Source organism: Lissotriton helveticus, chromosome 5_1 (genome assembly GCF_964261635.1).
Source record: "Lissotriton helveticus chromosome 5_1, aLisHel1.1, whole genome shotgun sequence".
NCBI classification, from domain to species: domain Eukaryota; kingdom Metazoa; phylum Chordata; class Amphibia; order Caudata; family Salamandridae; genus Lissotriton; species Lissotriton helveticus.
The window spans coordinates 603,414,486-603,421,281 of NC_136065.1; positions in this window are offsets into that span (position 1 = coordinate 603,414,486).

Sequence of the window (6,796 nt, forward strand, 5' to 3'; positions counted from 1 at the left end):
GTCTGCATGTCATTATTGTAAGACTTGACGCAATAATGCGAATCGCACACTATTAGTGTGGGGAATTCGCGATTGGCATTTTCGAGCGCCATCTTTAAAGATCTTATTTCAGCTCGCTGAGCTGTACAGTTTCTGAGTGATTCAGTTTTGGTAATTAATGGTCTGAATTTACCTAAGCGCCAGCGACCTTTAACAATCGTGCACGCTGCATTGTAAGTTTGTTTTCCCACAACGTAGTGTTGTGCAAATCTGTCTGTGTAAATCACACAGGTGTATTGTTTGAGAGGGTGAATTTCGATTGACAGAGGATATTCCTGTTCGTATTCTAGATTTTCTAGTTTTTTCATTTTCGGAACAAAATAGTGTTTCACGTCTTCTGCAGCAAGAGAAGTTTCCCATTGTATCCATTTTGGATCTAATGCCACAGCATTTAGATTGTGTGGGCTTGTTAATGCCTCAAGGCATGATTCTGCTATCCAAACAGATATGTTTCTCCCTTGGACTAGGGCTCTTTCTTTTGCTACAGCAGTTAGAACCGCAGTTAGAATTTTTTCAGTTGAACTGAATTTCATTTCAGCTTGGGTGTACAAATGTGATTTGTAAGCTATTGGTACAGTTTCTCACTCATTAGAGGTCAGGTACGTGAATCCGCATCTTCCTGGGATGACTTGGATTACAAGGTTGCGTATGTTTTTGCGTGTTTGCAGTTTTGTTTTAGTTAACATGTCTGTTTGTAATGATCTTAAAATTTCTGTGTGTTTCTGAGTCCAATTAATTGGTTTGAAATCAGGTGTTATTAATTCATAGAGAGGTTTAACCCTCTCTGCATAATTTAGAATGTATGTTCTTTCGAAATTCAGGAAACCTAGTATTGATTGTAAGTTCTTCAGCGTTTTTGGAGCTTGGAGTACTGCACATTTCTCTGAAATTGTCTGCTAGGCATTTGCCTTCACTTGATAATTCATATCCTAAAAACAGGACAGTTAGATGGGCAATTCATGACTTTTTAAAGTTGAATTTGTACCCTTGAGCTGCGAACCCAAGTATTATGGTGTTCACTCTTTTCAAGTGTGTCTCCAGGTCGTCGTCTGTAAGATAGATGTCATCGACATATGATAATGCCTCATCATCATACATTTGTAATAACTCGCTTATCCTTGCTGAGAATAATCCTGGGCTATTCTTGAGTCCCTGTGGGAGTCGACAGAATTGTTTTTGTGACCCCATGCAGGAGAAAGTGGTCAAATACCTACTTTCAGGTGCAATATTTTGACAAAAGAAGCCATTTGAGATATCTAATGTCGTCTTATATTTTTTGCGCACGATGTTATTCATTAGTGCTGCACTGTGTGAGTTTTGTACTGCAAATGTTTTGCAGCAGGAGTTTAGGTGTCTGTAGTCCAAAACTAGACAATATGAATTGTCTGGCTTGGAGACAGGAAACAAAGGATTGTTCATTTGTGAGGTGCATGTTTCAATCACCCCCTGATATTCAAGTTGATCTAAGATCTCCCTGACTTGTTTTTTAGCTTCTTGCTTAACAGGATACTGCCTTTGTGCAGAGGGTTGATTTTTTAACTGGATTTTATGGTGAGGAGAATCCTCATTCCATCCTACATGATTTTTATATAATGCAGGAGCTTGGGCCACTGCCCATTTTCTTGCAAATGTGTATTTTTAGGTCTCGCCTAGACGAAAGCAAAGCGAAGCTTTGCTGTCTAGAGCGAGACAACTTATGTTGTCACTTTTGGGGGAATGTGGACAGCAGACTGTCACGAGCTTCTCCTGCCGGAGATTTGATCAGGTGGGCGCGCACGTCGCCGTGCCTCATATTTCCATGCGCACACAGGCAGCCCCCACACCCCTGCACACAGATTACACGGGCACACGATGCAGCCCCCCTACCACACACACACATACAGACACACACGCATACACACGCCGCTGCCCCCTACCCCCCCCCTGCACAGACACACACCCCCGCCCCATGCATCGGTAGATCTGCCATACCTTCAGGGGAAGGAGCGAGAGTGGCAGCAAAACCGGCAGCTTCCCCCAGACCGGGGACGCATCCCCGCCAGCCTCCGCCAACATCGCTGAGAGCTGCGGTTGCAGGCCCCCAGCGTAAGAAACAGGCACCCGCACACTGGGAATAGCAAAAGGGGACTAGATCCATGGCGCGCGACACGGCACAGGGAGGCGGTGTGCGCCACGCCTCCGTCGCTGCCTGGAACGTGTGCGCGTGCTCCGCAGCCTCTCGCGAGCACGCCTCCTTCTGGTTGTGGTTTGTAAAATAAATATATTTCCCAATGTTAGATGCAATGGAAACAGAACGGAACAGGCTTGCCGATAACATCTGCGGTCTGCAAGGTGATCGGCTTCTATTTATTTATTTCCCCCTCCACTTTTTACTTTACTTTAATATGCGCGGCGCACGCTTTAGGCATCCCGCTCACTTTATTTATTTATTTCCCGCTCCACTTTTCTCGTGAAGCCCAATGCTCCATTCCTCTCCCTTCTCAACATACTCTGTTACTGCCCAGACACGTGCACTTCCTGTCACATTCACCTTCACGCTGCCCTTGGTTTCTGCCTCCATTCCTCCCTGCTCTCTGCCCCGACCCCTCTGCATAGTTTCCTCATTCTCAGAGTTTGACCCTCAGCAACAGAGACAACAAGCATTTGCAATGCAATAGGTCTCGCATTTATGCGAGTCTGAGCTATTGACATTGCAAAGGACAATGCCTTTTATTTACATTTTAAAAACGAAAAGTAAAATAAAAGGCATTGTCATTTGCAATGTCAATAGCTCAAACTCGCGTAAATGCGAGACCTATTGCATTGCAAATGCTTGTTTATGAATTGGAAAGTGATTTGAGAAGGCAGGCATAATCATTTCTTCGCCATGAGGGCACTCCCTGACAAACTCTGGTGGCCAGTCTTTCTCAGCTAACAGGATGTCATAGCGTTTCGAAAGGTTATCCCAGAAGAGACCCCTTACTTTCCTAGTCTTGTCCCCCTCTATACGCAATGTTATTTCATATAATTTATGGGGTTTGCTAACTCTGGTGTCTGCAGTTTCCACTTGAATGTATTCATTCGTGTCCACTGTCTCCAGAAGATTCATCAGGATCTTGCGAGCTATGGTTACTTCTGCTGCGCTGTCTAGCATTGTCTGGGCCCACTCTCCGTTTTTAGGGCTCGCACTGCGAATCGATCGCGAAGCGATCGTCGCTGCAAGACTCCTATTGTGATCATTTCTGCTTTCAAGGAGCCATGGGAGACAGGAGACAAGTGATGTGCACGCACGCGTAAACGGATCAGGTCACGCGCACTTCCTGAATCCCATGGCTCCTTGAAAGCAGACACACAATCACGCACACACACACACACACACACACACACACACACACACACACATACATACAGAACCCCCTCCCCCTGCCGCCGCGCACACATACAGTACCCCCCCCGCCCCCGCGCATACACACACACATAGAGAACGCCCCCCGCCGCGCACACACACACACACACATAGAGAAACCCCCGGCCGCGCATACAGACACACACCCCTGCCGCACACATACACACACGCGCGCGCACACACACACACACACACGACGGTGCTGCCTGCTCTCTGTGTGACCCCAGACTTCGGTTCCTGCCTGCTCGGTGTGTGTAGACACGAGCTGGAGGCTGCAGTGGTTGTGAGTCTGTAGCTCAGGATGCGGACTGCCGAAGATCACACGCTGCCCCTCCCCCAAGCCTCAGGATTGGTTTCCCTGCAGCTCACATTACCCAGAGTAGGGATGCTCTTCCCACCAGATTGCAGTGGTGCTGGTGGGCGTCTGTGGGGCCCCTCCCCGCCTGCTGAAGTGTATGCATCTCAGCTGGAGCCGCAGCTTGTCAAACTTCACTCCCCCTCCCTCCTGCTCCCCCGCCTCCAGGGCCTCTCAGCTGGCTCTCGACGCCTTCCCGCCCCGAGGTGCCACTTGTACACACTCCCCGGAGCCAGAAAACCCTCCTCCTAGTTCTCCATTTATTTGTATTTTTACAGTTTTATATAGCGCGATCTCCACGGCATTAGAGCGCTCTGAACACGTGCCTACACAACAAGGCCAGTGCTTGTTTTAAAGGTAAGGTGAAATGATATGATGTGCCCAGAACTACAGGCTGTAGAGCCGGCGCCGAGACTCAAGCCTGGTTTTGTTTGTTTGTTTACCGATCCAAGATGGTAGACTCCACTTGAATCTGATTCTTTTTTTTGTGTGTGTGATAGAGCAAAATAGAAAAGTTTGCAATGGTTTTGGCAAACGAAGGAGAGGAGCGGGTTGAGGGAGGAGGGTAAAAGCAGTGCATAAGGGTGAGTGCAGCAGAGGACGAGGGAGAAGTACACAATGGAGAGAAGAACATGGAGTGTGCGGGAGTTGAGTGGGAAGGGGTAGGAGAATGAGAGAGGGTCATAACTGCACGATGGATCCAGCAACACGGAGCACAGGGGAGCAGCACACGAGGGAGAGAGCTGCAAAACACATGCATTCTCATAGCCAAAAAGGAAAAAGTGGTTCCCTAAAAGTAAGCAGTGGAAGGAAATAATCTAAAGCCTGGTACAGAGGCTATGCTCCAGGAGAGGAACAAACACATGCTGAGAACGACAAGCCATTGACCAAGAAGCAAGAAAATGAGAGTGATAATAAAGTTAACCAATGGAAAGCAACAGGTAGGCTGAAAGCTCACTGTAAGTTCTTGTTATCCACGAAATAGGTCTTTTACAACCAGACAGCTTGTGCTGTCTGGTAAATGAGACCTAAGAAAGGACCCCATGTAGAGGAGCTAAGCTCTTTAAGGTTGGTAACACCTCTAATACAAGTTCCCGCGTTGTTCTCCTTTGGACGTCCTCGGGCTGTGACAGCCACTGATCCAGTCATCCCTATTTGTCAATGCAGGTCATTTTCTTGATACCGGTTTTGTCGCCCACACTGCTTTCTTGGCTGGCCTTGCAGAATAATTCAGATACGCCTGAAGTATACCAGTCATTAACAGTAGAGATGAAAAACCATTGTTAGGCTATTCGTGCAACATTGAATTTGCTGCATCTTGTTTTAAGATTTCTCACAAATATTTTCTACACTAAAGCACAGAATCTGCTATACATTAGTCAAATGTAACAGGGCCCTATAACTTAACCTGGGACACATAGACATGGCCCTTAGTTCACACATCTGGAACCCCACAGTTTGTGCACACATGAGCATTTCCTATACTCTGTATCTGGGTCACACACAGGGGCGTCATGAACCCCACACTTCAGCAGCCTGAGCGGGGGGTCGGGTGGAGCCACTGGGCAGTGTGTGTCACTTAAAACCTTTAAAACGTTGTTTGCTTCCTCTTAGTTTGATGAGAGACCCTGTTCTTGAAATATAAATACCACTTCGAGAAAGTAACATGATGTGGCTGTATGGTGGCGGAACCAAAGAAACTAGAGAGCATGGAAGGAAAGAAGGAAGAGAGGAAGAAAAGGAGTTATGGAGAAAAGAATGGATGGGGAAATTGAATGGCGCAAAAGATGAATGGAAGGGAGGATGTAGCACAGGACAGGTGTAAGGGTAAAGGGACAGACAAATGGATAGATAAAAAGGGAGGAGCAAGGATGGATTAGGTAGGAAAGGAAGCACAACATTAGTTTGACAATCATTGCCCGTAAAATGATACAGGAGCAGCTATCTGATCTTACATGTACACTCGTTCGTACATAATTTACTCCATCTGCCCCCTGGGGAGCTGGTATCCCGATTAACTACTCCTAATTTCAGCTGAGCCTGTAAAGTTTAACTCTGCCCCTGATTTACAGGTCCCTGGGCTTTGGGCTTCCATTTTGTACAACTTTAATACCACTCAGCAGCGGCGACAGACACGTGACCTCACAAACACAGGGATGTCACAAAGTAAATGCATCGAGTATAAGCTGCTGTTACTCGGGCAACAGTTTAATTCTTGTGGTTTGGCCCAAAGATTAGCCTTGGTCCTGTCTGGCGCTCTACATTACGGTACGTTTCACCTTTATTTTTCATTGTAAAATAATGTTTTCTTGTATGTACATATTTTGTCTCTGGCACTGTTCAATTTTTTGACAGTTTTCTTTCCTGGTGTCATTACATTTTCCTCTTTTATGTTTACTATGCACTTTTTTTTAAGTATGCCTCGTTCCTTCTACTATAAACGTTTTTTTTCCAAATAATGTTTGTTTCTCCTTCCTTCCGGGACTATTTATATTTCCCAGAGATCCTGCGCTCTTCCATTTTGTTTCTCCGCCAAAGACCGATTGCACGTCTGTCTTGCTGTGCACCCCTTCCTTTCGTGCTTTTCTTCATTTACTTATCCTACTTCAGGACGTGCTAATGGTTCAGTTAATAACCTCTAATTATATATGTCATAGGTTCACAGTCTGTTTCATATTTCTGATTTTTAAACATACCGTGTCAGTATTATTAACGGCCAGTCCACTTTATCCTTCGAGCATTAACAATACATTTTTGTCGTTTTGACAAAGCCAAACTCCCAGAACGCTGTACATCTTGAGTGAGTACCTTGGGCAAATCTCTGATTCATATTTTTTCTGAATTAAATTCAGCTGTTGGAGCACATGGCTCCGGGGGAAAAAAAAAAATCTTCAATGCTTTCAAGTGCTTCCCTCCTGCACCGCCCAAGGCCGTTCCCGTAACCTACCCCACCTAAGGCACTTCCCGTAACCTCCTACCCCACCTAAGGCCCTTCCCGTAACCTCTTCCTCACATAT